General features: G+C 44.5%; 1 protein-coding gene across 3 annotated transcripts in view; it reads left to right on the top strand.

Annotated features, from left to right (window-relative positions):
• The first annotated feature begins 1,204 nt into the window (after positions 1-1,204).
• DNAJB6 (DnaJ heat shock protein family (Hsp40) member B6) overlaps positions 1,205-16,997 on the top strand; it is a 138,014-nt gene continuing 122,221 nt past the window's right edge. For all 3 annotated transcript variants that reach the window (XM_068235859.1, XM_068235858.1, XM_068235860.1), the window contains exon 1: positions 1,205-1,312. The gene's annotated coding sequence lies outside the window, so the exon portion shown is untranslated. The remainder of the gene's footprint in view (positions 1,313-16,997) is intronic.

Below are 16,997 nucleotides of genomic sequence, written 5' to 3'. Positions count from 1 at the left end.
ATTTTACTGTAGGTAGCAGGTTTTTTTCCTTGAAATGCTGTGTTGTTTTTCCTCTCTGCATAATGCCCCTTGTTATGCTCAAATAACTAGATTTTAGTTTCAGCAGTCCACAGCACCTTATTCTAAAGAAAGCTGGCTCTTCCAAATGTGCTTTAGCATACCTCTGTTGTGCTGTGAGAGAAAAGGATTCCTCTGCATTGTTGTGGAAAGAGCTGCACCATTGTTGTGGAGAGAACTTTTCCATTGTTGTGGAATTAACTGCCCCATTGTTGTGGAATGAACTACTCCAGTGTTTTGGAATAAACTACTCCAGTGTTGTGGACTGGACTATCTTTACTGAGCTCCCCTAAAGGTGGCCATACACTGGTCGATTTGCAATCAGATCGACCAAAAGATAGATCCCTCTCTGATCGAATCTGATCAGAGAGGGATCGCACGGCTACCTTTAATGCAAACAGATTGTGAATCGATTTCACTATGAAACCGATTCACAATCTGTGGAGCTGCCGCTGCCGTCACTCCCCTAACCCCCCCCCCCCCCCCCACACACACACACACACACATACATTACCTGATCCTGCCGGCGCAAGTCCCCCGGTCTCCGCTGTCTTCTTCTCCGCTATATATATATATATTTACATAGAACAAGGGACAAAGTCCTGAAAGAGGGACAAATGAGGAGGAAGAAGGAGGGACAGAAGGACAGGGCTCCCAAAGAGAGACAGTGGGGAGCTATGATCCCTACTGTCTAGTGGTCCTCCCTCCCCATACAGTACCCTGATGTCTAGTGATCCCCTCCCTCGGTCCCTCCCCTATACAAATCCCTGGTGTCTAGTGCCCCTCTTCCCACCCCTATACAGTTCCCAGTGTCTCCCCTCCTTCCCCTATACTGTTCTATATACTCTATTATGTACTATACTCTGTACTATAATGTGATGCTCTGAGGGCCAGATGATAAAGTGTATCTCTCTATATTTGTGAGGCGAGAAACAATCGGAGAGGCTCAGGTACATAGATATATGAGGAGAGGCAGCGTGATATATGCTCTGAGGGGAGCACACAGGGGTGACAGGCTGGTGGCACTGCTGGGGTTGTGTGAGGCACATTGGCCAACAATGCCACCAGCCTGTCACCCCTCACTGCACTGCACATTCCAGAAAATTCCAGTTTGTCACCCGGGGCAACGACCGGAAGTGACGCGCCAGCAGACATCGCGTTAGTAACGCATACTTCCGCTCTTGGTCGACTCTCAGTGCGTGAAGAGACAGCAGCGGAGTGGAGTCAGCACTCGGAGACATCACCACGGGGAGAGGTGAGCCGCGAGGGGGTGATGGTGGCCGGTGAGGGGCTGCAGGGGGGCTCCTGCACGTGATCCTCCCGCTTCCGCAGCAGCCGCGCCGCCCGGGGGCGAGGAGGGGGGATGGGGGACTGCAGACATAATGGCTGCTGCTGGATGCCGCTCCGGCCTGGCACCGCTCCTCTCTGCTGTGTGCGGTGGATGTGCCGTGCAGGCTGCGGGCATCTGTGCCCGGGGAAGCCGCGACATCTGAGGAGTGCAGCTGTTGCTGATCAGCCAATCACAGGCCTCCTTTTCTTTCTTCACAAGAGAGCGGATCTGGCTGGTAACTGCGGGCAGCAGCAGTCCCAGCACTTCTCAGATTGGCCATTATTTCCCAGCATCTCCTTTATGCATTATTCCTCTTTATGTATCTCCTTTATGCATTATTCTCGGCTCTTGAGACTACATTAGATTTCAGAAAATCTGTGTCTGTACTCATTGTTTAAACACCTGAAGTGGGAGGGATCTGGAGGCTGCTATTATTTTACTTTTTAAACAATACTAGACTGCCTGGCATCCTCCTGATCTTTTGTGCACCAATAGTGTCTGAAACACGCGCCTGAAACAAGCATGCAGCAAATACAGGCAGACTAAAACCTGGAACATCTGATATGCATGTATGTCTGGGGTCTGTGGCTACAAGGGAGATGTGTCTACTCTAATCAGTGTGAATGTAGCCATTGACCTCAGTGTCTTCATTTTCAATGTTTATTTTTTCTGGTGATGGCAATACTGGGCAGATGTCGGGGTTTGCCAGTTGGTAAACCTAGTTAAAGTGGACCTGAACTCTTGCACAGGACAGAAGGAAAACCTAGAGAAATGCACCCTGTATGCATTTCTAGTTTAGCCTGTCTAGTTCCTCCTCTTCTGTGACTAATCACAACTGTAATTTGATCTCTCAGCTGGTGGCCTCGGCAGAGCATCTAATTTGTAAACACAGGATGTTAACTCTTCCATGAAAGTAGGAAGTAGACGCACTGCAGATTTATTGCAGGATTTGCATCAGCTGTACCAATGAAATGTTTTTTTTTCTCTAAAGGTTCCTATGTTGTTGGTATCTTTTAGAGCAGAGAGGAAGTTCTGAGTTCAGGTCCACATTAAAGTCTACCATGTGTTCTAAGCATGCTATAGATTTGTAACTCTTGTTCACACTACAAGCCTGGCGCTGGCTTGTTTCTCAGAAGCCTTGTTCACATGCTAGATTAAACTTTGCCAAATCGGCTGATGACTATTACCATTACTAATAATCTAGCGTTTGTACATTGGCCCCAGATTCATTGGTCTCCCTTTATACTCTGTGTATACGAGGCTTGGAGCTACTATGTTCGAGAGGAATCTGTGTGAAAGTCCATAGGCAACACTTCTCCTTTCGTAGCAACATTTACAACTTAAAGCATTCTAATTGGCCAAATGTATCTGAAACCTAGCAGTTCAAGAGGGTGCTGTCCACCCAATCACTTTATCAGAATTTCCCTATGGACTGGCTCACCTCAACCTTTTTAGCGCCCGAGGCTTAAAGTGTACCAGAGCTGAAAAAAAGTTTCATATATATCTGAGGCTTCCTCCAGCCCCATCCGCTCAGTGTTCCCATGCCGCTGCCCGCAGCTTTGGGAACCAAGTCCCCGCACTTCAGCCAATTGAGGGCAGTCTACGCCGGAGAAGTGCGCCCTCTATGTATCTCTCAAGTGGCTGCTGGAGAGATACGCGAACAGCGCACTAATCTTACGTCAGACTGGCTCCGACTGACTGACATGACTGGACCCGGTTCTCGAAGCTGCAGCCAGCGGCGTGGTAGCGATCCGAGCTGATGCAGGTTTCTGCAGGTGTGTGGCGGGGACATAAAATGTTATTTACCCATAAATGCACATCCTCCCTGTGCTCCAAATAGCTTGCACATGTCCTGTTGGACGCGTTGCAAGCCTCGCTAACCCGCACTTCCTCCAAGTAGGACGTGCGCAGGGAGGATGCAGATTTATGGGTAAATAACCCCTTATGTCCCACCTGCACTCCTGCAGTAATTAATGCAATGTTCTCCCCAGAATTTTTTTTTTCCAGCCGGGTGGCATTAAAAATTAGCCGGTTGGGGCGAGATGAGAGAATGCAGGGCCGGCGCTTCTCTGCACAACTCTGCTTACAGCATAGGAGGAGGTGAGCTGATGACAGCCGGGTGCTCACCAAAACTAGCCGGGTGGAGCACCTGGCTAAAAAAGCCTGGGGAGAACACTAATGCTCATTTAAATCATGAATTTGAGTGCTTAGGCACTTGAATTTACTCAAGAGAGCATCCCTACTGCATAATAACCTTTACAGAAAAACATTTCCTTGTTGCAGCTTGTAGAGCTCCTTCAGACATGCTGCAGTGCAGTTTCTTTCTGGTTTGCTGAGAGCACAGAAATGGTTAAACTCCTTTGTTTACATATTAGCTCTCAACTCTGCAGAGAGCTGCAAGCTCAAATCACACTAGTTCATTACTTGCTGAGAAGGGAGAATTAGACAGGCTGTTCTCTATGAGGCAGCGGTGGATGGTGGCATGGGAGCGATCCAGGAGGATGGGGCTGGAGGAAGCCCCAGGTATGTATAAAACTTTGAATATAATTTGTCTCTGGTACACTTTAAAGCTTGCTCTGATTTACATTCTTATGTAGCACAGCTTTCTGGAGGAAGTTGGTTTTTTGAAGGAAACCCACAAAAACATAAAAGAACCACTCCACAGAAAGTTTGTTTTGTTTTATACATGTAAGGCACCAGGCTGTCTTACATTGTTACTTTTTTGTTTTGCTTTTTTTTAAAAAAAATGTAAACATCAAAATATGCATTTTTCCAAGTGTTTTTCACTGAACCAAAAGGATAGGACCACTCCACTGGTCACACCTCAAACCTCACAAGCATTCCTTTCTATATTATTATGCTGACCCTGGTTCTCTGTTTGCCATCTTCCCTGAAATAATATAATCTGCATTTGTTTAAATTGAAGGCAGTAAACACTGACTAATGCTGGGCATACACGGACCCTTATCAATCAAGCCGCTGATGGCTCAATTGATAATTTCCGACAGGTTCGATGACCCGCCGGATTGATACCCAGCTCGATCCCCACGGGCGGAGAATAGTGGGGAATCGAGCAGAAGATAAGGAGCGCCCGCGGGGACGAGTGGGAATCGATCCGGCCGCCCGTAGGGAATCGGCAGGAGTTGATCTGGCGGCTGTGTGTGTTGTCATGTGGCGGGCAGGGTGGGTGGAGACAACGATGTCCTTACCCAGTGCTCGCATGAAATAATCCGCCAAGCAGATCACTGGCTGTGAGGGGGGGGGGGGGGCGGCTTAACAGATGCTGGTTTCTTGGCAGAGGTGGTCATTATCTTCTGAGTTTCATCTAGTGTGGGTACAGAAACTGAGCAATGTCTCCAGGACTCTACTTTCTCTTGCACCTTTTTTGCTTCAAAGCTTCCAAAACTTTTAATTTTTTCCTAATTTTTCTTTTGCTGCTAATTGGAAGGGACTTTATATGGTTATGCTGTGGCCGATAGATACAATCATGTTAGGCTGAGCTGCTCGAGTAGTCTGAGAGATGTCATTGCACTTTTAGCTAGCATCTAATATCCTAAAGCAGATCTGGATAGGTTCAAAGTCTCTTGCTTAATTGCATTTAGGTATCTTCAGACCCTTTGGACTTACTTTCTGAAAAACACATTTCTTCACAAAAATATTTACAGCGCTATTTATAAACTAAAGGTAAATGCAGTAGTTCAGCTAAGAATTAAGCCTGTGTAGAGGTACCCTCCAAGTTAGAGATCTTGCTGTATGAGAATTGTGATCTTTCAGTGTGAGTACCAGGCATGCTCGAATGTACCAAAATTTGATTCAGGTACATTCGGATTCGGTGAAAATTCGGATGCAATCGCCAAATTTGGTTCGGGGGTCGGTAAGAAAATTCGGGCAAAAATTTGTGTTTGGGAATTCGGATGGTTTTTTTTTTTGTTTTTTTTAACCACTTGATGACCCACCCTTTACCCCCCCTTAAGGACCAGCATGGTTATTAGTGATCTGTGCTGGGTGGCCTCTACAGCCCCCAGCACAGATCAGGGTGCAGGCAGAGAGATCAGATTGCCCCCCTTTTTCCCCCCTATGGGGATGATGTGCAGGGGGGGTCTGATCTCTTCTGCCTGCGTGTGGCTGGCGGGGGGGGGGGGCACCTCAAAGCCCCCCTCCGCGGCGAAATTCCCCCCTCCCTCTCCTACCTGTCCCCTCCCCGGTGATCCGGGCTGCACAGGACGCTATCCGTCCTGTGCAGCCAGTGACAGGACGTCCCCTGTCACATGGCGGCGATCCCCAGCCGCTGATTGGCCGGGGATCGCCGATCTGCCTTACGGCGCTGCTGCGCAGCAGCGCCGTACAAATGTAAACAAAGCGGATTATTTCCGCTTGTGTTTACATTTAGCCTGCGAGCTGCCATCGGCGGCCCGCAGGCTATTCACGGAGCCCCCCGCCGTGATTTGACAGGAAGCAGCCGCTCGTGCGAGCGGCTGCTTCCTGATTAATCAGCCTGCAGCTGGCGACGCAGTACTGCGTCGCTGGTCCTGCAGCTGCCACTTTGCCGACGCACGGTATAAGCGTGCGGTCGGCAAGTGGTTAAATCTCTCTCTCTCTCTCTCTCTCTCTCTCTCTCTCTCTCTCTCTCTCTCTCTCTCTCTCTCTCTCTGGTATATGATAATGGCACATGCTAGGCTGGCTTCAGCATGTAGTGCTGTCGGTAGTATAGTGGTGAGCATAGCTGCACTCCAAGCAGTGGACATGGGTTCGATTCCTGGCCAATGCATGTAAGCTGGCTTTTAACATCCTACAAATCCCTCAGAGAGAGAGAGAGAGAAGGAGGACTTTTAAATAAAAAAGAGATCCGAATTTCCGAACACAAATTTTTGCCGAAATTCAGAATTATGCGGCTGAATTTGAGAGGCACTATTCGGGTAGGTTCGAATTCGAATCAGCAGGATTCGGCAACCATGAAAAATGACCCGAATTTTCGGGTACATAAAATATTCGCGATTCTGGAGAGCAACCCTGGTGAGTACAGTCATGCTATGTTGTCATTGGCCTCCGATTCACTGATCTACCCTGTTGGATCATACTTGCCTAACTGATTTTTGAAGTTAAGACTGGAAAAAAATGTGCAATCAGATTGTTTAGTTTATGGCCAACTTTAGGGATAAGTCATAAATGTCAGTCTCCATATTTTTCTCATGACCATTTCCTATAGAGCAATCTTGAACTGAAAATAAGCTTAGGTGATTGTAGTATTAATGGTAAACCATGGTAATGCAGAACAGAATCTTGTGGTGGGTTTTTTGTTTTTTTTTTCAGAGTAAAACGTAATAGCTTTTTAGACATGACTGCTCTGTCATGTTATCAGCTGTATTTTCTCAGCCAAATAGAAGTGTTCTGGTTTCTGTTTACATTTTAGGGGAGCCCTGTTGATTACTGCCCTTGAAATGCTTAATTTGCATACATAGATAGAAACATTGTTTATTTTTTACCCTTGCAATGCAAACAAAGTTGAAAGGGACTAGATATTATTAGTAGGACTAAAGCAGGCCATACACTGGCTCGATTCCCGGCCGTTTCGACAGCAGATTCGATCCTGGGATCGAATCTGCTGCCAATCGTTCGCGGTAAACGCAGCCGCCGATCCGATTTCCTCCCGAAATCGGATCGGTCCGTCGATCGCGCCGTGCGGGAAATTACCCTCGATTGCCCGCGGGTAAAGTGCGCGTCGCTAGCGGCGGCCGATCCGATCAAGTATACATTACCTGAGGCTGGCTCCCGGGCGTCTTCTCCGTGCTGCACGGCTCTGTTCCGGCTCCATCCATCCCGGCGCTTCCTGTGTCACTGCAGTGACTAGGAAGTTCAAATAGAGGGCACTCTATTTGAACTTCCTGGTCACGGAGTAACACAGGAAGCGCCGTAATGGAGCCGGAACAGAGCCGTGCAATGCGGAGAAGATGCCCGGGAGCCAGCCTCAGGTAATGTATACGGGGGGAGGGGGGGGGGACAGGCGGCAGGAGCAGCTCAGCAGATGGTTAATCGGTTTTAGGCTGAAATCGATTCACAATCTGTTTGCAGTAAAGGCAGCCTACGATCCCTCTCTGATCAGATTCGATCAGATAGGGATCTGTCAGCTGGTCGATCTAATGGCACATCGACCAGTGTATGGCCACCTTAATGCAATTTTCTGACAGATTTACTGTCAGAACGATTTTTCAACATGTCCAATCTGATTTCTGATCAGTTTTTCATAAAAGTGAAGGGAAATCAGATTGAACATGTTGGAAATAATCAATCTTTCAGAAAATTGCATGGTGTGTACCTAGCATACCAGTCTCTTAATTGGCATGTTAGTTCAGGTAATTTAAAGAAAACCTGAACTGAAAATTAAAAGTCAAAATAAACATAAACAAGTCATACTTACATCCCATGCATTCTACTCCTCAACCTCCTTCTCCTCTCCCACGTCCTTTTTGTCCATTGTAATCAAGGGAATTCTCCGTCCTCCATTTTGAAAATGGCCATTACCCCATAACAGCTTTCTGGTCAGCACACTGGTAAACTGTAACATCGCCCACTTGAGCAATAGGGAAACATGAACATTACCAGGCACATCAGTTTTCCACTCAGCTATAACTGACAGCAACTGATATATTTCAGTTCTGACAAAATGTTGTCAGAACTGGAAGGGATCATTGTCAGAAGAAAATGGTGAGCTTCTGAGAGGAACTGATGGCAAGGTAACTATTTAATGTTCATTTGAAGTTACCTCATGTGTTTTTTTTCAATAATTGTACTCAGTACAGGTTCCCTTTAAGGACCACTGCATTTTTCAGAGTTTGAGGTCTTTTTTTTTTTTTTTTTTTTTTTAATTTATGTATAGCGCTGACCTCTTCCACAGCACTGTACAGAGTATATTATTTTGTCGCTTAACTGTCCCTCAGAGGGGCTCACAATCTAATCCCCACCATGGTCCTATGTCTGTGTATGTATGTATAATGAAGTGTATGTATCGTCTAGGGCTAATTTAGGCGGAAGCCAATAAACTTATCTGTGTGTTTCTTGGATGTGGGAGGAAAGCGGAGTGCCAGGAGGAAACCCACACACACTGGGAAAACACACAAACTCCATGCAGAAAGTGCCCTGGCTAGGATTCAAATTGGGGACCCAGCGCTGCAAGGCGAGAGAGCTAACCACTATGCCACTGTGCTGCATGCACTGTCTTGCTTTTTCATACTGCAAACTTTACTGCCACAATCCTTCCCCTGCAGCACAGGAGCCTATAGCGAGTTCCATGTGTGGCAGGATATGGAATTGACAGGTACACTGGTTTATGCAGTGTACTGGACTTACTTGCACTGACAAACTCTATACAGCAACTCCAATGACAATATGCTGTTTTCTTCTGCCTACATAGAAGCAAAGTATTTCCCTGAGGATACTTGCACACTGGGGCTTGCATTGCACATCCTGGGGAAAGGTGGCACCATGTGTTATGCATGTGATGTGACGCATACAGTACGTAATAAGTATGCCTCACCGGTTGCTATGTGATTATATTATCCATTGCAATGCAGTGTGTCAGTAAGAAGGTACTCGTAGGGTTAGTTCACAGCATGTGCCCAGCATTGCTCTGCGTCGCTGCATGAGAACTCACTGCTCATGTATTGGCCTGTTCACATCTCATTGTAATGCATCATCACATTATTCTAACACACTTTCCAAGGTATGTTTCTGGATAATGTGCATGAAAGCACATCTGCTACATAGTAATTGTTTATGCTGTGTTTATAACATCTGCATTTAACGAACATTGTATACTTACTGTTATGCCTGTGTTGGCTAGGCTGGTACATAGAATCCAAAATTTACTCAACACATTATTCAGATAGGCCTAGTGCACACCAGAGCGGTTCTGCTGCAGTTTGCGATCCGCTTGCGGGTGCGGACCCGCTAGGGTAAAGTATTTCAATGGGCTGGTGCACACCAGAGCAGGAGGCGTTTTGCAGAAACGCATACTCCCGGGCTGCTGCAGATTTTGGATTGCGGGTGCGTTTCTGCCTCAATGTTAAGTATAGGAAAAACGCAAACCGCTCTGAAAAACGGCACTTCAGAGCGGTTTGCCAGGCGTTTTTTGTTACATTAGCTGTTCAGTAACAGCTTTACTGAAACAATACATGAAATCTACTACACCCAAAAACTTCACAAAACCGCAAAATGCTAGCTGAAACGCTACAGAAAAATAAGAAAAAGCGTTTCAAAATCTGCTAGCATTTTGCGGATCTGCTAGCGGTTTTTGGTGTGCACCAGGCCTAAGAATTCTTGTATTGGCTGTAGATTGTAAAGGTGCCCATTAATGATCCATTTTCCTAACCAACCGATCGTTGTGATTGATTGGAAATGATTGATCAGGCCCACCAACGGAGGGAAAAACGATAAGCAATCAGATCAGTTTGAAAGAAGACTTCCAAAATTTGGATTAATCGATAGAAATTTAGTTTATATATTCAATCGTTTTAGGGTATTGTACTGTGAATGGGCAACATGAGTAAACAATACACACAATTTTTTTTTTTTCTATTGTCATTTCAAGATCAGAACTGCTGGTAAATCTTGATCGGTTCTATTCATGTTGCTCTTGGGGATTGATCTTTTTATAGGACCCTTGGAAATGCCATTGTACACGTATGTACGGTGTTTTGGCACTTCTGATTGGTCGGAGTGATTGATTGTGTGAATGATTCTGCACATGTGTGCCAGACCTGAAACTTTGAGGAAAATTTAAAATCAGATTTCATTTTAAACGGCTCATGTTCATAGACTTTTCTACTGTTTTTTTTTGCACTTTAAAAACTCATCATTCTTTGCAAACCAAGTGACATGGCTGTACCTTGTACTGAACACTAATTTGTGAAACAGTGATTTAAAATAGTGTACAATTCCTTCTGCCTGAAGTTAGTGGAAGGATGTTTTTCTCTGTTGTTGCTTGGCTATACAGTATGAACAGAAATACTCGATCGTCTTGAAGTTTGTACTTTCACTCTTGTTTTATGCATTTCCAGTAATGTGAAACATGATACCGGCTAGACAAGTTGCAAAGTGCAGCTTCACTCAGCAGTTGTGAATAGAGCTGGCTGCAGTTGTATATGGCTTGGAGATGAAACTGCTGCTGTTTGGCCCCATTTGCAAAATGTGCGCTTCTACTCAGAATGATTAGCATCTCATTCACCATCCTTAAAGGGAACCTGAACTGAGTAAAATTATTTAAAATACATGATGTACCTGCAAATGGATATTACATACTTACCTTGCCGTCAGTTCCTCTCACAAGCTCACCATATTCTTCTAACAATTCCTTCCAGTTCTGACTAGATCTAGTCAGACTTGTCTCACTGGAAGCTGAAAGCTTTAGGACCCTTTTTTTATCAGTTGCTGTCAGTTATGACTGAATGAACAATTAGTGAGCAAGTTAATGTCCATGTTTTTACACATTGACCAAGCAGCTCGGGGTGACCCAAAACCACAAGCAAGGTAGAGTGGACTTAAAGAGTAACTCCAGTGAAAATAATGTTATAAAAAAGTGCTTCATTTTTACAATAATTATGTATAAATGATTTAGTCAGTGTTTGGCCATTGTAAAAATCTTTCTAAATCCCTGATTTACATTCTGACATTTATCACATGGAGAAATTTTTACTGCTGGCAGGTGATGTAGCTGCTGCTTGTTTTTTTGGCAGTTGGGATCAGCTGTAGACAGCTATTTCCCACAATGCAACAAGGTTCACAGACAGGAAAATGCCGGGACCATGGTCCAGAGTTTCTTGTGGGAGGGGTTTCACCACAATATCAGCCATACAGAGCTCCCTGATGGTCTGTTTGTGAAAAGGAAAAGATTTCTCATGTAAAAGGGGTTATCGGCTACTGATTGGGATGTAGTTCAATTGTTGGTCACGGTTTCTCATTAAAGAGACCGAAAAGCCCTCCTACTAAAAAGCAATGCTAAGTGTGGTTTGCCTTCTTAAAACAGAAGGAATTTGCGATAATTCAGCTTAATGTGAATATCTGTGGTTACCCAATAGTCACCACTACTGAATATGCATTATCTCTTTATACCCCAGAAGCCAAGCTTGCATAGCAAGCCTATAGCTTTACATTTTACAGAGCAATACCAACCCGACATGTAGACAGCCTGTTTCAGACTTTTTGTCCTCTTCAGTGCATGGCAGGGATTGATATGGCTCTATGAGATAGGGCTTGGACCAGTATAACACAGTAACCAAGCAGCTAGGGGTGACCCAAAACCACAAGGAAGGTATAGGGGACTTAGAGACCAAAAAAAGCCCTCCTACTAAAATGCAATGCTGACCATGTTTCTGAAACTGGAAAAATCCGCCATAGGCTGCAGGGATAAAAGCCTCGATTAGCGGCAGTAGAGAGAAATTTGGGCGCCTAAAATTCCATCCATTGCCGCTAATTGCGTTTTTTTTTTTTTAAATTGTAGTAAATGAATCGATTATTCTACTTGTGCCCTTCTTTTTTCAGGCGTCTTTATTACATGCTTCCCCATGGCTCAAGCGATATTACTGGTTAACGGAGTTCTGACCCAGAAGATGTTATGGGGGCTTCGCATTTTGGCATGCCCCTCTTTCTTGAGTCAAGGGCACATGCTCAGCACAATTATGCACCCCTCTTCAGTGGTGCTCAGCAAGATTTCGGATATCTGAACTACCCAGATAATCCAAACTTTTCCCACTATCCGAACTTTGAATAGCAATTCGGATATTTTTTAAAATCCGAATAGACTATCCGAGCAAACTCGGATTTCCTATCTGAAATGCGGGCGGATAGTTAGTTCAGATATCCGAGCAGAAGCCAAAATCACCTTCAATGGCAAAAATGAGAGAGCGAGAGAGACCCGAAAGGGGTTTTTGCCATTTTGAAGAGACTTTTTGGAAGCATTTTAAGCCATTTTCAGGTCACTTTCGGTTTTCCAACCGGATATCCGAATCCGGCCGGATATCCAGAATATTGGGTTCGGATATCGGAGTTTACTCGGATACCAAAAAGTTCGGATCCGGATATCGGTATCCGAATCAATTCTGATTTTAAAAAGGGGTATCCGAGCACCCCTGCCCCTCTTTATGCATGCTCCGCTATGGCTGTGTCCTGGAGCCTTGATCCAGCGCATGCCCGGAGCACTCTTGCCTGTGGCTGCTGTGCGATCGAAACTGGATGCGCAGAGAGGACAATGCATGGTGTCAGTCCGTGGTAGTGGGGTGATCTGCAAGAATTGACTTCTCGCTTCCTGTCTGGTGATAATAGGAGCGTCCCATTGTAAAGGTACCAGAAGACATGGTACGTTGACCGTCTGTTGATACAAAGCCCTTTCCTAATCAGACTGCATCTTCAGCAGTTTTTTTTTTTTTTTTTTTTTTTATTTTTTTTTTTTTTATTTAGCTGAAAAAGTTTAACAAGTGGTATGTTACACACATTGTATTATGTCTGCAGAGATTGTAAATTCTGTGTTCACAAGTCTGCAAACTGGTAGGGTCTCAAATTGGTCTCATTCGGGGTAGGCACAATAGACAAACTCCCAAGGTGTAATGATGCACAAAGTGTGTGACTTGTGTGTAGCTCATCAGCAGGGATGAGTTTCAAATTAATTTTAGCTACTTACTCAAAATCACGTGGATTTGAAACATTAATTAGAACCCCTGAGGGGGCGGGTGAGGGAGGGTCAACATACCCATGCTGCCTTCAGCTTTAATGTGCTTCAATTGCGTCCCTTGTCGCGTTCGTGTCACTACCACGCTTCTTCCTTCCGGGTTGAAAGCGGAAGCATGTTCATAACGGACTCGGTTTCATTAAGGAGTTGAAGGAGGAAGTGTGATTTCGAGTAGGTAGCTACTCAAAATCTATTCAAAGCTCATCCCTGCACATCAGTCAATAATCCGACGTTCGAAGCATGTTTGAAATTGCTTTAACTTTTTAAAAAGATTTTGTGAAACGATCACTTGGTTCGGTTGACAACCCACATATGCTGGAGTTTGGTAGGCCAGTCATTTCTGCTGAAGATTGTGAAAGGTTTCGGTGCTGTATCTAAGAATATTCCATAAATAACATACCATACGTTCTTGCATAGAGGTTTGGCCTTGAATGATGCATAGAAGACTGCTTTAGTTGATGTCACCATGGTATATTTCACTTGCTGCTAGATTTGTTGGTTGTTTGTGGTGCGTTATTAGTCGCTGGACAATCAACACCCACCTTGCTATCTTTACCGTTGCTTAGCTTGAATAAAAAATAATTGTAGAGTTGAATTTTAACAATTTTTATGTTGGAGTGCCTCCAAAACTAACATAGTTATCAAACTTGGCTTAAATTATACCGGTAGCCCTTAAATTATTGGTTATATATATTCGGTAACACATGTTCTACTTATATAGCGCCAACATTTTCCGCAGCGCTGCACATGGCATGTTGTCTTATTTAACTGTCCCTCAGAGGAGATCACAATCGAATACCTACCGCCAATTTTAGGGGGGAAGCCAGTTAACTTATTTTTATGGTTTTGAGATGTTGGAAGAAACTGGAGTACCCGGAGGAAATCCACAGGGGTTCTATTCATACTCTTTGCAGATAGTGCCTCGGCTGGGATTATTGACAATAATGGACAAGGTGGTAGAATGAATTGCTTTCTGCATCTGGCTCTAAAGGTGCCCATGTATGGTAAAATTCGGCAGTCTATTGATCATTTCCGATTGTCGCTGTAATTGATTGCAAACGAATGATCTTGCCCATTATCTGCCAGTTAATGGGCATGTGAGATTGTTTACAATCAATTACTGCAGCCTTCCAGAACTGTCAATCTGCCACAGGATTGTACCGTTAATGGGCACCTTTTGCGACTAATTTATGGCCTGTGACAACCTCCCCACCCCCTTCCTGTTTAGGGCCTGTTTCCACTACACGCAGATTCTGCGTGCAGAAAACGGACTCCAATGAATGCCTATGGGAAATCTGCATCAGAAAAGTCGCATTCAGTGGAAACAGGCACATAGACATTCATTGGAGTCAGTTTTCTGCATGCAGAATCTGCGTGTAGTGGAAACAGGCCCTATGTGGCCAGATAGTAGTCAGTGACAAAAATGTGCCTGATCACACCCAGTACTGAAGATCTATGAACCGCTGCAACAAGTAGTCATCATTTTAGTTTTAAACGGGGGTGTGGAGTTGGAGCAATTTTGGGTACTCTGACTGGGTGGTTTCATAAACTAAGGAGTTGGCTGATATTTGTACCTACACCATAGCTCTGGTTTTCAAAGTGCAGACCTTTGATACAAAGGTAGTTCAGAATTTGTGCCAGGTAGAGGAAGGACAGTGCTTTTTTAAAGCTTGCCCCATCCTCGCCTCGTGTCTGTATTTAAAAAAGTCTGAAGTTGACTTAGTTGATGAAGAAAAAAAAAATAGCGTTTTGAGAATACTTTGAATTATATTTGAGCAGGGCTGTGGAGTCGGCACAAAAAAATCTAACTTCAACTCCTCAGTTTATGAAACATCTATCTCAAGGTCCCCGCAAAATACTCAGGGCCTGTTTCCACTTGTGTGGTGCGGAATCGCCGCGGATTCCCCGCTGCCGAAATTGCATGCGGGAGCGAAATCGCATGCGATTTCACCTAGGTTAGTGTATATGCGATTACCATGTCAGTGTCTGTGTGATTTTATTTATTTATTTATTTTTTTTACATTTTTTATGCGCAATCGCATGCCAAAACCGCATGCATTTTTCCTATTAAATACATTGTAAGCGATTCGCATAGCGGTGTGCGGTATGCGAATTCTGAGGGCTCTGCAAATTTTTTCTGCACAGAAAAACACTCAGAAATTCTGACAAGTGGAAACAGTCCCATCCACTTGTATTTGCTATACGAATCTGCATGCAGGAAACTCATGCAGATTTGCTCTAGTGGAAACGGGTCCTCAAACTCGCAGCCCTATCAAGGTTTTGGAATTGGTACAAAAATCATCCGACGACTCAGTTTATGAAACAATCGACTCCAAGGAACCCAAAATTGCTCCCACTCCACAGCCCTGTCTTTGAGGACCCCTGTTTTTTTTTTTTGTTTTGTTTTTTTTTCCCTATTAATTTATGGCTGTGTGTAATAATGCCTTCATAGTGAAACTATGTGATATGTTTGGTAATATTGATATGTATAGGGTTCAGTTGCTGTTGTCTGGTTACCAGCTCCATTTATAATATCCTGAGCAGGGCTGTGGAGTCGGTACAAAAATCTTCCGACTCCTACGTTTATGAAACCACCAACTCCGACTCCGGGAGCCCAAAATGGCTCTGACTCCTCGACTCCTTAGTCTAGTGCTACGTACACACATGCGACAACGATCGTTCGTTGAGAACGACGAACGAACTTTTAATTGATGAAAGACTGACCTAAGTAAAGATAGTTTTAAAAGGTGTGTAACGATCTGATCGTTAGAACGAACGTTACATCACGTAAAGCAACTATTGCACCTGCGCATAAAAATTAGAAGTTTCACAGAGAAATAGTGAAATGCGCATGTCAAGCCTAGTACGAACGACCGTTTCCAACGATGTACTACTTTTGCAAACGATCGTCGTTGGTTAAAATCCGCCGAGACAGAACTTTCTTTTGTAACGATTTGGCTCGTTCGTCGTTTGCCTTAATAGTCGGTGGTTCGTTTTTTGTAACGATCGTCGTTGGTAAAGATCGGGGAACGATCGTTACAAACGACTATAGTCGCATGTGTGTACGCACCTTAATACTTACCAGGCCTGTGGATTTTGGACAATGAGATGCAAATCCAGCTTGCATGAAAATTGTACGCAGCTCGGAATTTGGCCAGTCAAATGCACATTATGTTGAATTAGATGTCCCATTTCAAAGCTGTATACAATTTGCGTGCAAGCCGACATTGCATCTGATTGGCCATCTCTACTATTGATGCCCAGGGATTTTTTTTTATGCGCAGGGTCTCTGGTTAAGCAGACTGGTGTGGAAAAACAGAAACCATGCTGTGAGTGGCATTTCTGCAGCCAGGAATGCTTTTTTAGGATAAGTATGAGGGTGGCCCGACAGGCTACAGGAACGGGCATTACCATTCTTTATGGCTGTAGTGACCAGGGCTGAGGAGTTGGAGTCAGATCAATTTTGGGTACCTGTTGTCTGAGTCGGTGGTTTCATAAACTAAAGCTGAGTACACACGTACGATAACGATCGTTCAAAAACGAACGATAACGACAATCGGAACGATAATCGTGCGTTCAAAAAGTGTGAACGATCGTTTTTGTGAACGATAACGATCGTTATCGTTCAATCGGACCGATCCAACCCGGCGGATTTTTTCGAAAGATAATCGTTCAATCGTTGCAGTGTGTACAAAGATCGTCCGATAACGCATGTTCTTATTGCCTGTCATAACGTCACTTCCGTTTGCGCACGCATTTTTTTATCGTTCGTCGTTCAGTACTTTATACTTATATCGTTCACGTGTGTACACAATCGTTCATTACGAACGATCTTTTCAGTCTAATTTGAATATCGTGTAAACGTCACGAATCGTTCGTAACGAACGATCTTTA

The sequence above is a fragment of the Hyperolius riggenbachi genome, chromosome 5 (genome assembly GCF_040937935.1).
Source record: "Hyperolius riggenbachi isolate aHypRig1 chromosome 5, aHypRig1.pri, whole genome shotgun sequence".
Taxonomy (NCBI): Eukaryota; Metazoa; Chordata; class Amphibia; order Anura; family Hyperoliidae; genus Hyperolius; species Hyperolius riggenbachi.
The sequence above is the reverse complement of the archived record's forward strand: the minus strand, read 5'-3'. Positions and strand labels throughout refer to the sequence as shown.